Genomic DNA, 27,084 nt, shown 5'->3' on the forward strand with positions numbered 1-27,084 from the left:
ACATTCTTACTTATAGGTTAGTTTTCCTTTATTTATATCACAAAGTTTTGCGAGGGAAATATTATTGCCATATGAGAATATTATTTCTCCATCTTATAGGGATTAAATTCTGAACCTATGTGAAATACTGTTATTTTAAACATTATTAGATTACGTAGAGTGGCCTTACTGCCTTGTGGTCATTATTTTCATCCTTTACGTTCAGAATGCATTCAGTTACCAAATTTATCGCTGCTAAGTTGATAAAATAAATGTTAAATAATATATTTTATTTTTGGAGTCGGTTCCAACTAGCTACACCTATTGTTTGTCAGTTATATTACGGTGCCAAAAATAACAATGCATAATTATTAGTAATATATGTAGGTATCTACCTACTTACGTACATACATACCATACACACACCACGCACCATTAAACACACGAACACACACAGGCGAAATTTGCTTTCACATCCCACGAAAATTATAAAAATAGTTTTTAATATGTTAATATAAAATTCTTAAGTAATGCAACAGTTCTTACTTCTAACATTAATTCAGAATTTAGCATAATAACAGGCAGTTATTGAATTTAATATTCTCGTAAGCAGTAATAGTAAATCAGTACACATGGTAATTAGGAAAGGATATTGCATATTTATATGTATTAGATTATATAAATTATGAATTATGACATATTCTTATATCACAATAACCGAAAATGGCACATAGTAAGGACACTAACTAAAACTATAATGGTCATTTAACTCCATTAATTACTTTTGAAAGTAAAAAAAGGTTATAAAAAATATCCACATACCAATACCAATTGCAGTCACCAGTCCTATGATTAGTAATATGAACAAGAGCAATGGAACTAACACAAACACCAGGGTACTTTGGGCTGATTTCTCTGGAAAATGAGAAAATGCATTGGTTACTTAAACACATATGTATATATGTATGTATGTATGTATGTATGTATATATGTATATGTATATATATATATATATATATATATATACGATATAATATTATATATATATATATATATATATATATATATATACACATATACACTCTTCACCTGGTTTCAGTCATTTTGATTGCGGCCATGCTGGAGCACCACATTTGGTCGAAAACAATCACCTTATTCTTTGTACTATTCTATCGGTCTCTTTTGCCGAAATTATTATTATTATTTATAGTATATGCATATATATACACACATGAATGGGTGTTGAAAAGTTCATGGTTTTAAGTAAAAGAAGATAGAGGAGAATATGTTAATTATGATTTTATTCAATATATACCCTTCTCAGATTCAAACACTTATTGCAGCTCTCATTCATAGAGGTACGGATCGCACCCTTCCCCCACTAATTTTCAGTCTTTATGGATGCCAAATATACAAAAACCGACGCCGAGATACGCGAATGTTGCAAAGGAGAGCATGACAATGTTACAACAGAAACCATTGCAACATAAAATCAAATTATAAATTAGATAATATCACATTGATATGTTAGGAATAGAATTGTGTGCAGCGCAACCAATACACGACAAGATTTAGCAGAACAAAACTGTGTGAAAATAAGATCAAAAATGAAGCTGAGAAGCGTAGGATATAAAGCTACGATGGATGGGGGATTGAATACTGACATATCAGAAATTACTTCTGACTAGAAACTACCAAACATCTTTAATGAGGCAGAGTAAAAACGATAACTTTAGTATAAGTAGAGGCTGTACGAAAAAAGAATCAATAACTTGACACTACTTCCCACGTGCATTCTTAGTGAAAACAGGCTAATGTTGCTTAGAAACTATAACAGGGGAATCTTATGAGCTGGCCATTTGGCATTTCGGTGAGATGTTCTTAGAAAGATGTAGCGTAACTGAGAACTACATGAAATGCCTCACATTACACATTCATTCCTACTAATAATCTGGTATATATTGTCTTCATAATATATCAAACTCCTTATATATCGAAGAATCAAAGAATCAATTAGAGAAATAAGTTATCTATGACACTATTAATTCTCATTAATACACCTGTTAATTTCAGGTTCACATAATTTGTGGTCTTCATTCTTTTCCTCTTGATAGTAACATTATAAATAAGACATTTATACAGTCGTTATCACAGACCACCTATCAATTCACTCGGGTTGTATATTACCTCTCCAATCCACCTCGTTTAACTTAATATTATATTACAAAACGTGTTTTGTGGTATCATGTCCCACTTTAATTAAAAGTTACGGATTGATCCATGAATGAATATTTAGAAAATATATTCAGCTTTATATCAGTGCAGCTCAATTTCTATTAATAAAATCCATTTGATAAAGTTTTGTCCATCGCATTGTTGATAAAGAGGCATGTTTCCATATAATCTGTAGCAAACTGAGCTACTTAACCACTGAAAATATCACAACGAAGACAAAATACATAAGATGGCTTTTACTTCCGTACTCTTAAAAAATGATGACTATACTCATTTTCTGCATTAGAAATATAATGAGGTATCAAAACATACATCTTTACTCAATATAAGAATTTTGAAATAACTCTTTATTAAAACTCAATCAGTTTTATTATAAAGAAGGAAGGTAAATACGCTGATTTAATAATATTAAAAAAAAATCAATAATTCATGCGTATAAAATGTATTGAAAATAACCTTTTTGGCAGTTGAATCCGTGGTATATCCTTCATCACATGTACCTGGACAGGAGCCGTTAATGTTGTTACACTTTTCAGAACAACGACATGACACATTGCATCCAAGACCAAATCTATCATGGAACACTCTGAAATCGAAGTGGTTACAGACGAATTGCTATAAGGATAATTTTATAGTCTTATATAGACGGTAAGATCTGCCACAACGAAGTAAAGTTATTCTTGTCCATCAATTTCATTGCATCTTAAGATAAAGAAATATAATCTATCTCGTATGAAAAATGGACAAATAAATTATTTAGATGGAAATAAATATTTTCCAGATACTTGGATTAAACTCATTTTGTTAACTATATCAGTGAAATGTAAAATGTATAATAAATACAGAAGCATGGTTACAACAACATTCGTATGAAACCAATGACACCAGCAAAAAACAACGTAGGAGGGTTGGCCGAAAGATTCATTGGTTAACTATGAAGGAATGAGGCTAGAGCTATGAAATGCTACATGAATGAATTTCAGCACATTTTACTAATATTTGCATTGTAAACTGACATTTGATTGTTCAAAGAAGACTTCAAATGTAACTAGCAGCAACTTCTCTACAAAAAGTACCACAATCAGCGTCGTGCTGTTATCAAATACCTACAAAAAAAAGGTTTAGGCCCGGAGGACATTCATGCTGACATGGTTGCTACATTAGGGCATGTCATTCCAGGTTTAACAACATTGCAAAAGTGGGCAGTTGAATTTAGCGGGTGAGGGTGTGTGTTGATGTTAACGCAAGGTCTGGAGGTCTGGAGTACTATTCCAATTTACTGAGGCAGTTGCGAAAGGCTATCCACACCAAATGTCTAGGAAAACTAATGAAAGTGGCTTTGCTTCATCAGCTCAATTCTCCAGCATAGAAGTCCTTGATTTTAATGGCTGCTGTGTGTGACTGTCTTTGAACTAGTTGATCACTTACCCTACTTTCCTGATTTGGTCCCACCTGACAAATGTCTGTTTCCCCAACTGAAAAAACACTTGGCTGGGAACTAGGATCGCAATGGCGATGATGTCATACCGCTGTCGATATTTTTTAACTAAGGGTTGAAAGCCTCTTCAGCAATGGGATCCAAGCACTGCAACTCGATTGAAGAAATGTATGGAATGCAGGGGGGACTTTTTGAAAAATAAGCCTCATTGATGTTATTCCATTTGAGTATCTTGGTCAGCTTATGGACTCGTCCACACGAATATTGTATTGCATCAAAGCCATACAGCCTTCGCGTAGATCAGTCATTTTTTGGCTTTCCTCTTATTAGTAAACGCTGATATCTAAAGATAACTAGTCATTTTAGAGTAATAATGCCATGAGTGAAATACAAATCAGTCTAGGATGTTGATATTGCAGCATATGTTAATCCTCCTAAATAATACAAGAGATGTACCGTATAATATGAAAATAATTTCAGTTAACTATCACCATTTTCCAGCCTCTAACAATGGTTATGTATGTCGGTGGGATTTACAAAAATGTAATATTTAGGTTATTTATGGCAGTAGTCTACGATGTAGATTATTAATTAATATGCTATATAATGAAAGAAAAACAAACACAATTGTTGATAATTTGCTATATATACCATCTTTCTTTACAAAACATGTGTTTATCAGTTAGGTATCGGTTCTACATTTGGTTTCTGCTTTTATTCCCAGTCTAGCAGCATAATCTCTAACATAATTTCAGTTTCATATTTAAAGCATTATTAATATACATAAATATTGTTGTGAGATATATCAAAACAGTGAATTATGTAGTTAAAACTGTAATGTATAATATGACCATACCCTGCTTTTACTGGCGAAATATATTTATATCATTCCACAGGCACATATTCTGGGAATGAGTAAGGCATGAATAGTATGGCATCACATTTATCTTTCGTATAAATGTCACACAATCTATCACAATCATAAACCAATATGTGAAAGGTGTGCAATATTGACAGATACGAACTACCTCTTCAATTAGAATAATTATCGAAGGAGTAATTCATATTTAAAATTGTTTGACTTATGTTACTATGCACGCATATTAAACTGAGGACATCAAAATATGGGACATATATACATATATATATATATATATATATAATATATGTATATATATATATATATATATATATATATATATATATATATATATATATATGTATGTATGTATATACGTATAAAATAATATGACGTTTGGGAGTTCTCATCTTTCCACTCGCACATTATTAAAATAACAGGAAATATTTAGAAAGAAACGAATCCACAGGTTGAGACATATTTTTAAAAATATAATATAGACTTAAATTATACCTTGTTGACAATTATCACTTCATATCCAGCAGCACACCCATTTGGACATGTTCCATTTCGTCTGTCGCACTTTTTGTTGTCAACACAGTGACATATATCTATACAATTTACACCAAATTTATCTCCTTCACATTCTGAAAATATTGGTATAAACAATTATATTAGATATCATTTACTGAATATAATAAAAGTTATATCTATAATACTTTCTACTTCAGAATATAATTAAGATATTGTATGCCTAAATAATAAACATTAAACATTTGTTCGCTTAACGTAATATGTTATCATAAAACAAGATTGAACAGGTAGAGACACATTAAATGAAATATAAAAATTAATTTAATAATTCTGGAATAAAGTATAGAAGAAATTACCTTCTTGACAGCTGGATCCGCTGTATCCTGCATCACAATCACCTGGACATGATCCATGTACGTGGTCACATGTTAGGGAACAATGACAATCCTTTATGCAATGTGACCAAAGCTACCACTGGAACATTCTGAAATAAAGTATTGTTAGAAATGAATCCGGAGTATTCCGCCTATATATATGTATATACAAGCAATTATGCCCCTACGTGATTTTGCATGTGCAGAAATGCAGATGCACACACATGCCACGTTAAGTCACTGAAATACATTTATTCACAGTTGTATGGATACCTATCCATCCATGCATACAATACTTACTTACATGTATATGTACATAAGTACACAGCACCCACGTATATATATATATATATATATATATATACATTTGTATGTATATATATGTATATATGAGTGTTAGTGTGTGTCTGTGTCTGTGAGTGGATGTGTGAACACGCATGGCTCTGGTTAAGTGGTTTCATTTCACTCACAATTGCGAGGTCGTGGGTTCGATTCCCAGACCGGGCGTTACGTTGTCTTCATAAGCAAAGTAATCCATTTCACGTTGCTCAGCGATCATTTGTCGTTGCACCTTTACAAATAATGTCGATTTGATGGAGGTGTGTAACTTATGCGTAAGACAAACATTTGATGACTATAATCATCTGCGTAGTTGTTTGCTAAGACATTGTGGAACCCTCACTTGGTGTTCAACAACGGGTGAGTCCATCATCGCCGTGAGCGGTACATCATTTGTACAATGTGGAAAATATACCGCCAACTTTGCACAAACGACCTAAACATTAGCTTCAGGTTCACCCAAGACTTGGACCACGGGCTATACGTCCCCTGCCCAATTCAAGATCACAACATACATGCACTGCAACATGATTTCTTTTCCTCAACAGGCCCTGCGCTATTTAACATTGTCCCGAGGGAGATCAAAGAGGAAAAGGATCCCATCAACTTTAAACAGAGTCTGGATAGATTCCTTCAAAGAATACCAGATAAGCCACTCATAATTGGATACAACTCACCCAACAAGAACTCACTACTTGAACAAACTGGATACAACTCACCCAACAAGAACTCACTACTTGAACAAAACGTGACTGGAACAAAACTTGACTTAAACAGGATTCGAATAATCCTATCAGGTGGTGCTATTAAGTTAGACATGGCCTGGACCAATCTTTGGTCGAAACATATCTAAGTTTATCTAAGTTTATATATATATATTAGAAGAAATGAGTTAATCAGAAGATCGGATGGTTTATATTTACAATATATTTTATATATTACTTTTTTATATATATTACATATCACTTAGATCATTAGCGCTTTCTCATCATTCTAGTGGGGTTTCACACACACACACACACACACACACACACACATACACACATGCACTCACACATCATTCACACGATCTTTCTCCTCTATCTCTCTTCCCCTTCCTCTCTCTCTTTCCCTATTTATATATATATATATATATATATATATTTTAGTGTAGGAAGAAATGGAGCTGAACGAAGATTTAACAAAATTCCTTTTTATTATTTTCTACATATGTTTCAAAGGCTGCAAAGTCCCTAATTCGGATTGAATAAGGAGACCATTTTGCAGCCTTCTCTTCAGGAAAATCCAGGAACTTAATTCTCCAACAAGATGCACAGCAAGCTTTTCAACAAACGCTCACGAGGAGCCCATGGGATAAATGGCGTCAACGCATACTGAGAGACAGTTTTGTGCCATTTATCCCATGGGTTCCTCGTGAGCGTTTGTCGAAAAGTTTGATGTGCATCTTGCTGGAGAATTAAGTTCCTGGATTTTCCTGAAGAGAAGGCTGCAAAATGGTCCCTTATTCAATCCGAATTAGGGACTTTGCAGCCTTTGAAACATATGTAGAAAATAATAAAAAGGAATTTTGTAAATCTTCGTTCAGCTCCATTTCTTCCTACACTAAATATATAAAACTTCAATTTCCGCACTAAGGCACGGTTTGAGACCCATGGTCGTAACCTCAACCGTGATGTTTCGTTGTGATTTTTGCTACCCAGGTATCGGTTATCATTTGAATAATCCGTAACAAGATAATTCATTTATCCATTTCAATATATATATATATATATATATATACATATATATAGTAAATATATATATATATATATATATATATATATATATATATATATATATATCATAATACAGTGATTGTTTCTTGTCAGGAACAGAAAGATTAATACGACTGCTATAGAAGTGCTCTATTGAAAGAGACAATATATCAAACGAAGGTTATAAACAAACAAAAATGCAAGGTCATCCGCATAAACAATTCTATTCGATCGAACATTTAATCATAGAATATACATATAAACCCCCGCAAGATGGAACATAATTCATCTGTACAAGCATATAAGCATATAAGAAGGTGCGAGAAAAAAGTTCATCACGGTTTAGAGTTAATACTTTAGCGATTCAGAAAAAAAAATTTTTTTAAAAACATTACAACACCTAGAAAATAAAAATATATATAAAGTAATATATAAAATATATAGGTATATAAAATATATAAAATATATATATATATATATATATATATATAGGAGGCATATAAAATATATGATATATATCGTGTAAATAAAAATAAAGTTCATCGTTAAGAAATATTATAAAATTATTATTCAAGTAAGAGAAGCCTTATAGTTAAAAAAGAGGAAATCATATTTACTTAATTCCTATGGCCATTTCATGGGTGTATTTTATGTTTAAAGCACTAGGGTGCATCAAGATAATACCTCCTTCGTCAGGGGAAAAATAAAGAAGACAGACATCATCGCGTACCAGGCTAGAACAATGTTCTGTGCTTTCCTATTGAAGCATTCATGCTCGGATAAGCCCAAAAGAAAGAATTAAAGCAGTAAAAAAAATTTTCTTTTAAAGCAGTAGAGAAATAAGGCGGTAAAAAAAATGGGTGTATTGAAATAAATTAAGTTCAATTAAATTAAATTGAATTAAATTGAATTAAATTGAATTAAATTGAGCCTCCGTGGTTTAAAACCTGTAAAAGCTAAATTATTTATTTTCTACAACTTATTTTATTCCTATAGACTTAAAAAATGGGTGTATTAAATTAAATTAAGTTCAATTAAATTAAATTGAATTAATTGAATTAATTGATCCTCCGTGGTTTCAAATCCTGTAAAAGCTAAATTATTTATTTTTATTTTCTACAACTTATTTCTATAGACTTTAAGAATGTAGAAGAAAATTTATGGATGCAAAAGGGAATCACGTCCGTAAATTTATTCAGAACGTGCGGTCCATAACACCTAAGGATGGTAAGTGATTCCCTTTTGCATAGCTTAAACTTGTTAATATTTCTCTTGAAATTTGGGGTTTTAGAAATAATGGACCATTCTAGATGATAATTCTTATTATTTTTCTTCAAGTTGTGTATATCGGATGCAAGTTAGTTGAGTTACAGTATTTGTCGTTAGCAAAGGGGCTCATATGTGATCTATATCTCGCCTTAAAGTCTATCGTGCTACCTATATAAAATTTATTTAGCTTATCTTCGTCCTTCACTATACATTTATATATAATGTTGGTAACTAGACAGAACCATCTAAAGGACATAATTCGGGTTTTCTACAGTTAGATGTCTTTCCGGGCCTTTCCTAGTTTATTCCTATTGTTACCTTTACTTATTGTATCTCCAGTTCCAGACGGGTTCCCACCTTCATTCCATCAAATCTTCCCTTATTACATGGGTTCGATATACCCGGTAAAGGCAGACTGCTTGTAGCATTGGCATTAGGCGTTACAAGATTATCATACGCAGTTCCTGTGTCATCCTCAAAGGAACTTTTTCCGCTATTCCACCCAGCAAGCTTGCTTCTATTGATTGAAGCAATGATGGAAGCAAAGTTAGGCATTACAGAGTAAGAGAATTTTATCGTTGACTTGTTGCAGATGCTATAGTATTTTGATTCTTTGGGAAGTTCTCCTTATGAATTCTAAAAAACCTTTTTGCTAAATTCCTTTCTCTAAGGGAAAAGGGGGGCGAACCAAACACTTCCCTTATTCTAGACCGTGAACCTCCCGTTTTGTTTAACTCCTTATCAAAATTACTAATTTTCTTATACCTGTACCTATTACCTATTGCGAGTATCCCTAAACATATTACTATTCAAAGGCCTGTTATTATTGCAGTTGGGGGGGGTTCTCTGCATTATTTATAGTATTTGTAATGTGCTTAATTGGCAAACCAGCCATTTTGTTTTTGAGTCTAGTATTAAGGATATAAATATTTTAGATTTGAAACAACTTAAACTTAGGGTATTATTATACCACCGGTGCATGCTGTTCAAAAATCTTTTCATTCGCAGATAAGTTAGATATTCTAGTTGAAATCGCAGTAATGATGCGGTCTATTGTGGATTTGGGGGTTGGATGATACATTATATATTGATTTATTAGGCTTAGGAAGGGATAATAGAGACCGGTATTTAGACTCAAGGTAACATCCAAAAAGTTTACCACCCTAGAGTTAATGTCGAAGATGATGTTAAGATTTAAAAAATCCCTCAAGAAGCTTCTCAGCGACTTCTTTAATCTGTTTTTCCGTCTTAGAGAGGCCCAGCACGGCAAAGAGGGCATCATCCCTTATAATCCACCAGTAAGATTAGGGAAGCTTTTCTTAATTCCCGAGAGAGATATAGGCCAACTAGGTCTGTAACCTGTGCAGAGTCTGATGACTCCATGGTTGTATCAAAAAATTTGTTGGGTCGGCTCTCTGCCAGTCACTCTCGTTATAGGAGATAAGTGTTTCTCTTGCCGCCAAAATTACCCCTATATCCGACTTAGGTATATCTACAAACCTTCTTGCAAATATTAAGGCTTTGTTTAACAAGATAGGGCTTATAGAGCTATAGTAATTCGAAATGTCGAATTGTATGAAATTGAGCTTAGGTTTCTTTGAGAGAGTCAAAACCAAAGTATCACATCCTCAGTTCCTTTCCATAAGGGAGGTTGGACCTTTTCCCTCACAATTGGGATAATACCATCGATAATAAGTTTGCTGATTCTGCCCAAATCAGACTTTGTCGGACATATCAATCTAATCGAAGGATTAGATAAAAATCAGACTATGGTCCTTCAATAAAGCATGGGGAGTATTTGGAGCATAAGGTTGGTTCTATCAAGCAGGCCCAAACCAGAGATTATTTCCAATGGTTAGTATTAATCTTATTTATAGCATTTTTACTGCTTGTTTATAGCCTGAGTTTAGTTCCTTCAATATCAAGTCGTTATACAAATTTGGTGGTACAGAGTAAATATTCCCGGTTTTATCAGACAATACATGTAGGTCAGGAGATGATTTCATGGACGATATCTTCTGAGATAGCAGCTTCTGGAAGGGATTGGTGTATTTTGAAAATTTCAAACGCTTAATTAAGTTCATCAGGTCCTGTTCAAACTTGGCAAGAGCTGGGTTGGACGGAGGGTTTCTATAGGTTTTAAGCTTATATGCTTGTACAGATGAATTATGTTCCATCTTGCGGGATGTTTATATGTATATTCTATGATTAAATGTTCGAATTATGAATTGTTATGCGGATGACCTTGCATTTGTTTGTTCTATAACCTAGTTTGATTATATTATATATATATATATTATATATTATATATTATATATATATATATATTATATAATGTATATATATATATATATATATATATATATATATATACACATACATACACACATACACATACATGAACCCACTAGAGTGGAAAAAGCGCTAATGATTTAAGTGATATGATATATATATATATATAAAAATGTAATATATAAATAAATATCTATAAATATAAACCATCCGATCTTCTGATTACCACATTTCTTCTAATACATAATACCCGTACATCATCTCCAAACCTTCCAATATATATATAGTATATTATATATATATTATATATATATTCCCGATTCAAAATACGACCATCAGGGCATTCCCAGATTCTCCCACCCCCTTACCTCATCAGCCTTCTACTACTACCCTACCAAGAACTCACAACGACCTCCAACACACAAGTGCAAACAAGGGAGTCAGAGAAATGCAGAATGCTACTTATATCTGAACACTACTATAGAAATATTCCTTTAAAAAAACTTTTCTTCTATTTTTCTAAATTTAATAATTTAATCGTTACAGTTGAAAAGGTCTCAAAATGACCGAAACCGGTACTGAAATGTTCACTATAAAATTATTTTACCATTTTCTATTTTTGACTTGTTTTTTCATATATATATATATATATATATTAATTATCTTTTTTTAATAATTTCGATATATATTTAAATAATTAAATAATTAATCTTATGTATTGGCTTAAGTTTTTCATTGTATGATTTGCCTAATAGTGGTTTTTAATCTCTAATTTATATATAATATATATATATATATATATATATATATAATATATATATATATACCCATACATATACAGATATATGTATGTGTGTGTATGTATATAAGTACGAACATGTTGTCTGTGGTTTTGTACTACACAAACCACATATACACTAATCCCCCGTTTTAAAATTTCATTTCAATTAGGAACGTATATATAATAAGATATATATATATATATATATATATATATAGATATGATAATATATATTTTTATATGAGGGAATATATATATATACATATATATATACATATGTATATATTGTTGTATTTAGGAATTCCAATTTTTCCAGTTTAGCCAATAAAAACACACGCATTATATATTTGGTATTACTATGGCTTCAGCGTTATTTATTCTTTACATTCATCTTAATCTTATTTCGGCCAGAGTTCTTTCGTCACACTCCTGTAACCGCATCAGTGGTCCTTTGCTTTCTTCTTTCTTTTTTGTGTGTCTCTCAATACTAACCGTCAGCCATATTGTATTTCTATTGTATGTGTCTTCATGTAGGCATGCGTATATCTCTATGAGCGTCTATGTTTAGTTAGTGTGTGTGTGGGGGTGATGCCTGTAATATTTGTATCTCCTTTTTATATATGTTCGTGTAATGCACGCCCGAAAAATACATAAACCACACCCACACACGGACACACATAGAACCCCTGAAAACAACACACTCAAACAACACACACACACATACATATGCACCTTCCACACACTCATACGGTTGCACAGACACACACATACACACATGCGGACAAGTATACAACACAAACATACTCTGACAGAGACACACATATTCACGTACACGCACATAACATCACCACCAACACAACACACACAAACATACACTCGAACACACACAGACGCACACATACATGAAAAATAATACATACACACATGCGCACACACAGTACCCTGACAAACAAATCACACATACACACGCACAAGCGTTCACACATATACACGCACCATCCTGCTAAATATAAACGACACACATATACACAGACCCATACACACTACACACTAAACTCTAAGTCCAATAAAAAAAACCAACACACACAAACACAAGCACATATACACACACACACACACACACACACGCACACATTCACTCACAACGTTTTGAATTCTAAAACCAGTCCTCTTTTTACATCATCTAATTAGACGCATCTGCACGGAAGTTTCGCACCCGAGTGAGATAGATGCAGAAATTGTTTTCCATTTTCCGCCTCTGTGATTTGTTTTATTTTCAACGTACACTGATAAATTCCTGAAGAAGATCCAGCGACAATTGTATAATTACCGTTGATGACGTCAGGTAGCTATAGACATCGAACGTACTTTATCGGTATACTACTTGAAATATACCCATCACTTATATACTAATATCTGCTTCCCTTGCTTTATGCATCTCGTAAAGAAATATATGTGGTGATGGAAACATATTTTTTACAAAATATAATATAGATTTAAATTATACCTTCTTGACAATCGACGCCTAAATATCCATCAGAACATCCACCTTCACATGATCCATTTACTCTGTTGCAGCTTTCGTTGTCGATACAATGACATGTTCGTTTACAATTTCGCCCAAATCTACCAACTTCACATTCTGAAAATATTAATATAAGCAAATTGAATTATATATTATTAGCTACATATAATAAAGGCCATGATTGCAATAACAGATTTAACTGAGATATCAATGATGTTCCTTCTACAGTATGCCCGTTGCTAAGAAAGAAGATTTTTGCTGTGATTATCATAGTATCTTATGATAAAGAAAAAGTTAACTACGTTTAGAAACACTAAATCAAATATAGAGAATTTTGAATAATTGGGGAAAGTGTATTAAAAATAACCTTTTTGGCATTTGAATCCGGTGTATCCATTATCGCATTCACCTGGCACGATCCGTTTATGCGGTTACATGCTACGGAACAATGACAGGACTCATTGCAATTGTGACCAAGGCTACCATTGGGACATTCCGAAATAAAAAAAGATGTTACAATGACTTGCTATTACAAGAGTTTTATGATAAAGTATATTTCACTTTATATACCAGATACTGTAATTACTTTTAGAGTTACAAAGACCGGATATGGTTAAATATTTATTTAATATAGCATTGTATTTCTACTTTGGGCAGTATTAAAGTTACTGTAGGGAATATTATAGTGAAAATATAAGTTTTGATGTTAATATGATCAAACTAAGCTTATAGAACAAACAAATGCAAGGTCATCCGCATAACAATTCATAATTCGAACATTTAATCATAGAATATACATATAAACATCCCGCAAGATGGAACATAATTCATCTGTACAAGCATATAAGCATATAAGAAGGTGCGAGAAAAAAGTTCATCACGGTTTAGAGTTAATACTTTAGCGATTGAGAAAAAAAATTTTTTTTAAAAACATTACAACACCTAGAAAATAAAAATATAATATAAAGTAATATATAAAAATATATAGGTATATAAAAATATATAATATATATATATATATATATTATATATATATATATATATATATATATATAGGAGGCATATAAAAAACATATGATATATATCGTGTAAATAAAATAAAAGTTCATCGTTAAGAAATATTATAAAATTATTATTCAAGTAAGAAGCCTTATAGTTAAAAAAGAGGAAATCATATTTACTTAATTCCTATGGCCATTTCATGGGTGTATTATTATGTTTAAAGCACTAGGGTGCATCAAGATGGTACCTCCTTCGTCAGGGGAAAAATAAAGAAAGACAGGCATCATCGCGTACCAGGCTAGAACAATGTTCTGTGCTTTCCTATTGAAGCATTCATGCTCGGATAAGCTCAAAAGAAAGAATTAAAGCAGTAAAAAAAATTTTCTTTTAAAGCAGGAGAGAAATAAGGCGGTAAAAAAAATGGGTGTATTGAAATAAATTAAGTTCAATTAAATTAAATTGAATTAAATTGAATTAAATTGAATTAAATTGAGCCTCCGTGGTTTCAAATCCTGTAAAAGCTAAATTATTTATTTTTTATTTTCTACAACTTATTTCTATAGACTTTTAAGAATGTAGAAGAAAATTTATGGATGCAAAAGTGAATCACGTCCGTAAATTTATTCAGAATGTGCGGTCCATAACACCTAAGGATGGTAAGTGATTCCCTTTTGCATAGCTTAAACTTGTTAATATTTCTCTTGAAATTTGGGGTTTTAGAAATAATGGACCATTCTAGATGATAATTCTTATTATTTTTCTTCAAGTTGTGTATATCGGATGGAAGTGTAGTTGAGTTACAGTATTTGTCGTTAGCAAAGGGGCTCATATGTGATCTATATCTCGCCTAAAAGTCTATCGTGCTACCTATATAAAATTTATTTAGCTTATCTTCGTCCTTCACTATACATTTATATATAATGTTGGTAACTAGACAGAAACCATCTAAAGGACATAATTCGGGTTTTCTACAGTTAGATGTCTTTCCGGGGCCTTTCCTAGTTTTATTCCTATTGTTACCTTCACTTATTGTATCTCCAGTTCCAGACGGGTTTCCCTCCTTCATTCCATTAAATCTTCCCTTATTACATGGGTTCGATATACCCGGTAAAGGCAGACTGCATGTAGCATTGGCATTAGGCGTTACAAGATTATCATACGCAGTTCCTGGGTCATCCTCAAAGGAACTTTTTCCGCTATTCCACCCAGCAAGCTTGCTTCTATTGATTGAAGCAATGATGGAAGCAAAGTTAGGCATTACAGAGTAAGAGAATTTTATCGTTGACTTGTTGCAGATGCTATAGTATTTATGATTCTTTGGGAAGTTCTCCTTATGAATTCTAAAAAACCTTTTTGCTAAATTCCTTTCTCTAAGGGAGAAAGGGGGAGCGAACCAAACAACTTCCCTTATTCTAGATCGTGAACCTCCCGTTTTGTTTAACTCCTTATCAAAATTACTAATTTTCTTATACCTGTACCTATTACCTATTGCGAGTATTTCTAAACATATTACTATTCAAAGGCCTGTTATTATTGCAGTTGGGGGGTTCTCTGCATTTATTTATAGTATTTGTAACGTGCTTAATTGGCAAACCAGCCATTTTGTTTTTGAGTCTAGTATTAAGGATATAAAATATTTTAGATTTGAAACCACTTAAACTTAGGGTATTATTATACACCGGTGCATGCTGTTCAAAAATCTTTTCATTCGCAGATAAATTAGATATTCTAGTTGAAATCGCAGTAATGATGCTGTCTATTGTGGATTTTGGGGGATTGGATGATACATTAATATATTGATTTATTAGGCTTACGAAAGGGATAATAGAGACCGGTATTTAGACTCAAGGTAACATCCAAAAAGTTTACCACCCTAGAGTTAATGTCGAAGATGATGTTAAGATTTAAAAAATCCCTCAAGAAGCTTCTCAGCGACTTCTTTAATCTGTTTAATTCCGTCTTAGAGAGGCCCAGCACGGCAAAGAGGGCATCATCCCTATATAATCCACCAGTAAGATTAGGGAAGCTTTTCATAATTCCCGAGAGTAGATATAGGCCAACTAGGTCTGTAACCTGTGCAGAGTCTGATGACTCCATGGTTGTATCAAAGAATTTGTTGGGTCGGCTCTCTGCCAGTCACTCTCGTTATAGGAGATAAGTGTTTCTCTTGCCGCCAAAATTACCCCTATATCCGACTTAGGTATCTCTACAAACCTTCTTGCAAATATTAAGGCTTTGTTTAACAAGATAGGGCTTATAGAGCTATAGTAATTCGAAATGTCGAATTGTATGAAATTGAGCTTAGGTTTCTTTGAGAGAGTCAACCAAAGTATCACATCCTCAGTTTCTCTCCATAAGGGAGGTTGGACCTTTTCCCTCACAATTGGGATAATACCATCGATAATAAGTTTGCTGATTCTGCCAAATCAGACTTTGTCGGACACAGCAATCTAATCGAAGGATTAGATAAAAAATCAGACTTATGGTCCTTCAATAAAGCATGGGGAGTATTTGGAGCATAAGGTTGGGTTCTATCAAGCAGGCCCAAACCAGAGATTATTTCCAAATGGTTAGCATTAATCTTATTTATAGCATTTTTTCTTGCATGTTTATAGCCTGAGTTTAGTTCCTTCAATATCAAGTCGTTATACAAATTTGGTGGTACAGAGTAAATATTCCCGGTTTTATCAGACATGACATGTAGGTCAGGAGATGATTTTATGGACGATATCTTCTGAGATAGCAGCTTCTGGAAGGGATTGGTGTATTTTGAAAATTTCAAACGCTTAATTAAGTTCATCAGGTCCTGTTCAAACTTGGCAAGAGCTGGGTTGGACGGAGGGTTTCTATAGGTTTTAAGGTGAAAATTATTTTTCTCGCTTATATGCTTATATGCTTGTACAGATGAATTATGTTCCATCTTGCTGGATGTTTATATGTATATTCTATGATTAAATGTTCGAATTATGAATTGTTATGCGGATGACCTTGCATTTGTTTGTTCTATAAGCTTAGTTTGATTATATATTATATATATATATATATATATATACACATACATAAAAAAAAGACTCCGCCGATTACGACGACGAGGGTCCCAGCTGATACGATAAACGGAACAGCTTGCCGTGAAATTAACGTGCAAATGGCTGAGCATTCCACAGACACGTGTACCCTTAACGTAGTTCTCGGGGATAATCAGCGTGACACAGAGAGTGACAAGGCTGACCCTTTGAAATACAAGTACAACTCATTTTTGCCAGCTGAGTGGACTGGAGCAACGTGAAATAAAGTGTTTTGCTCAAGGACACAACGCGTCGCCGGGAATCGAACTCACAACCTTACGATCATGAGCCGAATGCCCTAACCACTAAGCCACGCGCCCTCACACATATACATACACACATACACATTCATGAACCCCACTAGAGTGGGAAAAAGCGCTAATGATTTAAGTGATATGATATATATATATATATAAAAATGTAATATATAAATAAATATCTATAAATATAAACTATCCGATCTTCTGATTACCTCATTTCTTCTAATACATAATACCCGTACATCATCTCCAAACCTTCCAATATATATATATATATATATATTATGTGAAATAGAAAGATGAATAATCTTGTCGTAGATTAATCAAAAGTTTAACCGATACCTTAGTAGCAAAAATCACAGCAGTGAACAGCACTAAGGTATCGGTTAAACTTTTGATTAATCTACGACAAGATTATTCATCTTTCTATTTCACATAATACATACCGCTTCGTCAGAAACTGCTACTTTAACCGACGCCAATAATGGAGTTGTTCGAGATTGATGCGTCCCTTAAGGATATTCCTATACCACCCAAAGATGCCTTCCTTAAGGAGTTGGTTTGTAAAACCAACGCATTCATAAACCGGATAAGATGGCTCATTTTCTTCCACGAGAACGAAGATCTAAAATCGAACCGGACAACTGCATCGTCCGAATACGGCCGGCTTTTTAAAACATTGGATACGCCGCCACCGAACCCAAGACTGAAGAAGTTTGAGGACGACTTGTGGGACATAGTTAGAAAGATTAAGTTCAGGAAGTCACCCAGGAGAATGCCCACCTCAGATACCTAGATAAAATTACCAAGGACATTAATAGAACGGACGGAGTCCTGTCCAGTCCGACAAGACCAGGAACACATACAAGATGCCCATTAAGCAGTACCTAGATTTACTCGGTAAAGAGATCAAGAAAATTATAGAAAAACCAATTGGAGTACCCTGAGGAAGGTAAACTTGGAAATTAAGGATAAATATTTAAACACCGAATTCAAATGAGAACTCAGCCGCTTAGCCCCAAGCAACCCAGATTTATAGTGAAGGACCATAAACCCAACTTCCACACCAACCCAGCGCTAAACTCATATGCCCTGCTAGATCTGATATCGGGATAATCAGTAAGTACATTTTAGATAAATATATCCCTAGTTTAGTAAACAAGCTGAAGCTCAGCCTCTGGCCAACTCCTCGCAGGTAGTGAAGTGGTTCTCTTCCATCCCCAATAAGAACCGTACTAGGTTCATTCAGTTTGATATCGCCAGCTTCTACCCCTCGATTAACCCTAGTGTGCTAAATAAGGCCCTCTGGCATGCTCACAACAAGGCAGGCCTCACCAGAGAAGAGATAGATATCATTTTAGTTGCCAGGAAATCGTTTATTAAGTTTGATAATAAGCTGTGGATCCGTAAGGATACTCCCAATGAATTTGATGTGCCTATGGGTAGTTCGGATAGTGCGCAGATAGCCGATTTGGTCGGAATATATTCTTCTCTACGAATTGTCCGATCAATTCCCGGAAATCGCGGGCGGCCTGTATCGTGACGATTGTCTGTTTTACCTGCAAAACACCACGAACAGAATAGTGCAGAAAACTAAGAGCAGGTTAGCTAGGTTTTTTAATAGAATGGCATGAGTATAGTTTTTTGATAACGAACTCACAAGGCTAATTTCCTAGACGTTACACTTAACCTTAATAGCGACTCATACTGCCCTTACCATAAGCCTTCCACTAATTTGAAGTATGTCAGTGTCTTCTCAAATCATGCCAAAACCGTAACAGACAATTTGGTTAAAAACATCTCTCTAAGATTGTCTGGCCTGTCCGCCAGTGCCGATATTTTTATGCAGAAAGCGGATTTTTATAACGCCGCACTATCCAAGGCCGGTTATAGGCAGAAGGTAATTTATATTGATCCGGCCCTTCCGATGCCATCATTCGGTCATCAGGATAGGGCCGTATATAATAACATTAACATTTTAAAAGTAAGACGGGAGCGCGGCGGATACCGGGGTAGTCGCTCCCGCATTTAATTTAGCGAACAAGGATAATTATCGGTCCGGGAGGTCTTACACTAACCCAAGACCCGTTATTCATCCGAGAATCACCCACCCAAATGCGAGAGCTGGCGTCCCGACCCATCACACTGATAGGAATAAGCATATATGGTTTGTAATCCCCTTTGGTAAGCAGATTAGAACTAACCTCCCCCTCATGTTTAGACAAGCCATCGCCAATAACTTCCCCAAAATTCCAAATATTACTCCACGGTTAACTCACATAAAGTTAGGATAGCTTTCTCCAACACTAAAAACCTCCTCGCCAGATAATCGCCTCCCATAATAATAGGCTACTTACTAAGACCCTATCACCTTTTTCCGGAGGCACAGCCTCTTCCGCTCCCGGTTTAATGCTCAGTAGGAATAATTATAGTAGTAATAATGATATGAGAGCCAGTACAGTGACACATAATCTCAGCTCCAGCCAGGGAGTACCCACTAGGGGTATAGTTATAAATAGGGGTGTTGTGGTTGATGGTAACAATGGGAGTAGGGTAGAGAGCCCCTTTATCATCCCCAGCATCATTTCCCGCAATAGCAGTACCACGGGCAGTAGCAATGACAGCACTCTGATAGATAGTGGAGAATCAGGGTTATTCCTATAGTTAATAGTGACGTAGTGGAAAATAGAGTAGTAAGCGGCTGCAGGTCTCGGAACGAATATAGTGACAGGAACGCAGTTCTAATTTCAGAAACCAATCCTAGCAGAGTAAGATTTACGTCGGCGAACTCCAAGATCAAAACGCCGTCTACCAATGCAAGGTTTACACCGGACTCAGATGCCTTCACTTATATAGGGGCATCATCCTCAAGATTGTCTTTGCGTGTCTCCAACCACCATTACGCAACTTTTCGGGACGTGAACAAGCGCCAGACCACGGGACTCAGTAAGCTAATATGGCGACTGAAGGATGCGAACTTAAGCTATAGGCTGGAATGGTCAATTTTGTCGGTGGCCCTCCCATTTGATAGGGGCAGAAGACAGTGCAACCTTTGTGTCTCCGAACTCTTCCATATTTTGTTTGCCAGAGGCCGGATGGTAAACGGGCTCTTACAGTCGGCTTTTCGATGCCCCCATTGGCGGCGTTACACTTATCTGGCCTTTAAATAGCGTTTATAAATAAGACCGGCACCCATAGCCCTTGGTAACAAATTCTGAAATAGATTTTAAGATATCTACAATTAACCACTGCAAGGGAAATTACTCCTGTAAGACAACGGGGCTTGTTTTTTCACAGCGGGGGGTTTCCTTGTCAAGGTAGGCTTAGATGAACACACACACACACACATAAAACATAAAATATATATATAATTTCTTTATTTTTTTTCTTTCTGCCACCCAACGGTTATCACGCAGTAGCCACTGACAGCCGAACGATCAAACGCACACACGTACACAAAAATGTTTTCTACCCCTACGCCAACACACACATATATAGAACAGTATACACACACACACACGTCTCTAAGTAGATTTTTTCTCGCCCCTTATAAAACATCCAATATTCTTTAAATAGTCAGAACTTTATTCTCGGTCACAAAGAACATCTATACACCCTCACCCACATGTTTGACCGATGCCTGACCTGTTGAATCTTCAGCCACCGGTTCTCAACATACACTGATAAACAGTTTCGCCATGGGCTCTTAGGAGCACAGTTCGATTGTTTTTTTTGCTCTGCCTCTGTTCTGTTTTGTTTTTCCAACGGATTTCCTTTTTTCTTCCTGAAGAGAAGACACAATATGGTCCCATTATTCAATCGGATTTTGGTAATTTGTGCCTTCGAAACACGTGTAGAATGAAATACAACGATTTCTGTTCAATCTGCGTTCAGCTCCATTTCTCTTCAATTCACCAATAATGTTATATATATATATATATATATATATATATATATATATATTAATTATCTTTTTTAATAATTTCGATATATTTAAATAATATAAATAATTAATCTTATGTATTGGCTTAAGTTTTTCATTGTATGATTTGCCTAATAGTGGTTTTATCTCTAATTAATATATATATATATATAATATATATTATATATATATAATATTATATAACATATATGTATAGATAGATAGATTCTGTAAATTTCAATTATATATATATATATATGTACGTATGTATATAACAAATGAAAGTATATATGTATATATATGTATATATATATATATAATATTATATACACATACATATACGATATATGTATGTTGTGTATTGTATGTATATGTAAGTACGAACATGTGTCTGTGTGTTTTGTACAACAATCACATATACACTAATCCCCGTTTTAAAATTTCATTTCAATTAGGAACGTAATATACATATAAGATATATATAATATTATATATATCTATATATATATATATATATTATATATATATATATATATATACGTATATATGATATATATATATTTATATGAGGGAATATATATATATACATATATATATACATATGTATATATTGTTGTATTTAGGAATTCCCATTTTGCCAGTTTAGCCAATAAAACACACGCATTATATATTTGGTGTTACTATGCTTCAACGTTATTTATTTTTTACATTCATCTTAATGTTATTTCGGCCAGAGTTCTTTCGTCACACTCCTGTATCCGCATCAGTGGTCCTTTGCTTTCTTCTTTCTTTTTTGTGTGTCTCTCCATACTAACCGTCAGCCATATTGTATTTCTATTGTATGTGTCTTCATTTAGGCATGTGTATATCCTATGAGCATCTATGTTTAGTTAGTGTGTGTGTGGGGGTGATGCCTGTAATATTTGTATCTCCTTTTTTATCTATTTCGTGTAATGCACGCCCGAAAATACATAAACCAAACACACCCACACACGGACACACATAGAACCCCTGAAAATACAACACACTCAAACACACACACACACATACATATGCACCTTCACACACTCATACGGTTGCACAGACACACACATACACACAGGCGGACAAGTATAACAACACAAACATACTCAGACAGAGACCATCATATTCACGTACACGCACATAACATCACCACCAACACAACACACACAAACATACACTCGAACACACACAGACGCACACATACATGCAAAAAACCATACACACATGCGCACACACAGTACCCTGACAAATACAAATCACACATACACACGCACAAACGTTCACACATATACACGCACCATCCTGCTAAATATAAACCACACATATACACAGACACCATACACACTACACACTAAACTCTAAGTCCAATAGAAAAAACCAACACACACAAATACAATCATATATATATATACACACCACGCGCGCTCACATTCACTCACAACCGTTTTGAACTCTAAACCCAGTCCTCTTTTTAAATCATCTAATAAGACGCTTCTGCATCGAAAGACGCACCACAACTGGTCAATAAGTTTCGCACCCGAGTATCTTCTCAAATTACACAAACACCCAAAATCTCAGACAATAACACATAATATCGTATTTATTGTCTGTGAAAATTATAGAATATTCAAATTGGATAAAAACTTATACTCACTTTTCTGACGAAAACAATGCTGTTCTGAACATTTTGGCCGCAAGTGTATATTACATGTATATATATATATATATATATATATATATATATATATATATATATATATATATATATATATATATATATATATATAATACATATATATATAAAAGCATAAATACATATATATATATATATATGTATACACACACACATACATACATACATATATATATATATATATATATATATATATATATTATATATATATATATATATACACATATATGTATGTATGTTGTATAAATACATATATATGTGTATGGACAAATACATATCCATACATATATACACCATTCATAAAAGCGCTTACAACCCATACATCTCAATATATCTCATATGAATTCACGAAGTATTTAATGAATGTAAGTTTGGAAAATAAAATAAACTGGTTAGTCTGCGTCTTCATTACCACGTTAATTAAGTGAAAGGAAAGTTAGAATAAGAATCAGATGCAGAGGTTTAAACATAATTTTATGAAAGGTATCGTAGTTCTATATCATACTTTGTTGACAATTGTAGCCTCTATATCCAGCAGAACATCCTCTGAGCAGTTTCCATTTGTTCTGTTGCAGTTTTCCTCTCGTCAATACAATGACATGTCCGTCACAATTACTAACCAAATCTACCAGCTTCACATTCTGAAAATATTAATACAACCAATAGGTTAGATATTATTAACTCCACACAATAAAAGTTATGGCTGTAAGAGTTCTCTTCTACAAATATATGTGAGATATCAAGACACGCTTTTTTATTATCTGGATCTTAAAGCATAACTCATGAGTTAACATTGAAGTAGTCTTTGATGATAAATAAGAAAGTTGATTTACGCTAAGAAACACTAAATCAAATGTAGAGAATTTTGAAATCGTGGAATAAAAAGTATTGGAAATAACCTTCTTGGCAGTTGTACCCGGTGTATCCTGCATGACACAATCCTGAACACGATCCATTTATGTGGTTACATGTTGCGTGACAATGACATTTCTTTGTACAATTGCGACCAAAATAACCGCTGGAACATTCTGAAATAATAAAAAAAAACGTTGGCTATGAATTGCTATTATAAGAGAGTTGTATGGTATCTTATAGATGACTCAGTATGCCAGATATTGTTATATATTTTAGCATTACAGACACTAGATAGAGATGAGTATATACTTGATTCCTCATTGTATTTCAACGTGGATCAATGAAATGTCACTATAGATTATAAGATGAAAGTATTCGTTTAAAATAAGATTGGATGAAATATCAAATATAGATAATTATAAAGAATCACGAGCAGACAAAAGACTTCTTTCAGCAACTTTTGCATACGTCGCCTCCCTATATCAGAAATGGTGTTCAATGGTGATAGAGTTATTAATGAATGAAAGTTTGGTAAGAAGCTTGCTTCCAACCATATGGATCCGGTTCAGTCCCACTGCATAGCACCTTCTGCATCTGTCTTCTATTATAGAGTCGAGTCGACCAAAGCCTTGATAGTGCCACTTGGTAGGCAGAAACTGAAAGAAGGCATCGATACATGCATACATACACACACATACACATAAATATATATGTATATAGATAAATATTATATATATATATCCAACACACACACACACACACATATATATATATATATAAATGTAACATATATATATATGTATATATATATATATTATATATATATATATTATGTATAATATAATATATATATATATATGTAATATTTATATTTAAATTATTAACATATGTATTTTTACCTTGGGGTTGGCCAGATTGGGGTAATCTCAAGTATAACCAGTCGCAATTGCAAAGATAATCTGGAACTTGACTGAGGAAAGAACCTCCGAATGACCCGTCCTTATTTCTTTGTACTATCAATATGGATGGTTGTTATAACTTTTTTGTATCATCTAACTGTCTGGATGTTTGCGTTCTTGTCCCATTTTGTATTATATATATATATATATATAATATATATATATGGCCGCCCCATCGTCTCTGCCTGTAACTGCCCCAGGAGCTCATCTCTAAATACCTCGACCGTGTCCTTGCCCCCCTAGTGGCATCTCTTCCCTCCCACATCCACGATACCAACCATGCTCTCCGGCTTTTCAACTCTTTCTCCTCCTCCCGGCTCTTCCAAAATCCTTTTACTATGGACATCCAAAGCCTCTATACTGTTATCCCTCACCACGAAGGACTGCAGGCCCTTCGACACTTTCTTACCTTCCTTCGCTCTAACCCTGTACCTGACACCTCCACACTCATTCGTCTGGCCGAACTTGTCCTTACTCAACTGCTTCTCGTTCGCGGGCGAGTTCTACCATCAGGTCTCGGAGTGGCAATGGGAACGCGAATGGGCCCCAACTATGCGAACCTGTTCGTTGGCTATGTTGAGGCCCAAATATTCTCCAATTTCACTGGTCCCACTCCTGAACTATATGGTCGTTATATTGACGACATTATCGGTGCCACTCACTCTCCTCTCTCCCCCGAAACATCTAGATTCCTTCCTCTCTTTCGTCCAATCTTCCATCCAGCCCTCCACTTCACTTCCACTATCTCCAACACCTCTGTCTCCTTCCTCGACATTTCGGTTAGCATTCTTCACTCCACTCTTACCACCTCCATTCACTACAAACACACAGACTCACACTCATACCTCAACTTCTCTTCCTCCCACCCAGAACACACCAAGCTTTCCATCCCCTATTCCCATTCCTCCTTCTGTCTACGTAGGCTCTGTAGTGACGACCATGACTTTGAGACTCAGTCTCAATGTATGGCTCACCACTTCACCCTAGTGGATACCCCCTCACCACTATCCACACCGCCCTTGCCAAAGCACGGTCCGTGGACCGTGTATCTGCTCTCTCTCTCCCCGACCCGCCCTGTAGTCTCCCGCCTCCCTTTTCCCCTCACTTACCACCACCACCACGACCCTACGTCTCCAACGCACCATTCTTTCGAGCTTTCGTCATCTCCAGTCCGACCCGTCCACTTCACACCTCTTCCCTAACCGACCCCTCCCTCTCTTTCAAACGAGCCCACACCTTCGAGACCTTTTGGTCCATAGCTCCTTCCCTGACCCTACCTCCCACCCCGGCTCGTTCCCCTGCTCCCGCCCACGTTGCCGCACTTGCCCTTACTCTCCAACACCACCCGCCTCACTAGCACCCACCATCGACCCTATCCCATCATCCACTCCTTCACCTGCACCTCCAGCAATATTATCTATTGCATCTCTTGCTCTCTCTCTGCAATTCCTTGTACATCGGACAAACGGGACGCCGCTTGGCTGACCGGTTCGCGGAACACCTTCGTGACATCCACCTTGCCGACACGACACACCGGTCTCACGCCATTTCCGCTCCACCGGTCACTACTCCTTGCAACACCTATCTGTGTTCGGTTTGTCCTTACACAGAGGCCATCCGGATTCCCGTTTGCGCCGTGAACAGGAATTAATCTTCTCTCTTCGCTCTTATACGCCATTTGGTCTCAACTCTCCCCCCCTCCTCATCTAACCCCCCTCTCCCCCCCTCCTCACCTATCCTTTATCCCACCGACCCCTACTTCTTCAGTCCTTCATCCTTTCACCCCTACTACCCCTTCCCTTCTTCCTCTTTCTCCCTCCCTCTTCTTCCCCTTCCCTCTGCTCCCTCACTCCCTCTCTCCCCTCTCCCCCCCCCTTCTCTCTCTCTCCCCTCTCCCTCTTCCCCTTCATCCCCCTCCTCACCTT

General features: G+C 35.1%; 1 pseudogene; it reads right to left on the reverse strand.

Annotated features, from left to right (window-relative positions):
- Window positions 1–5,018: 5,018 nt before the first annotated feature.
- Window positions 5,019–24,398, reverse strand: LOC118761127 (annotated as a pseudogene).
- Window positions 24,399–27,084: the final 2,686 nt, after the last annotated feature.

The sequence above is a fragment of the Octopus sinensis genome, unplaced genomic scaffold, assembly GCF_006345805.1.
Source record: "Octopus sinensis unplaced genomic scaffold, ASM634580v1 Contig09176, whole genome shotgun sequence".
Classification (NCBI taxonomy): Eukaryota; Metazoa; Mollusca; class Cephalopoda; order Octopoda; family Octopodidae; genus Octopus; species Octopus sinensis.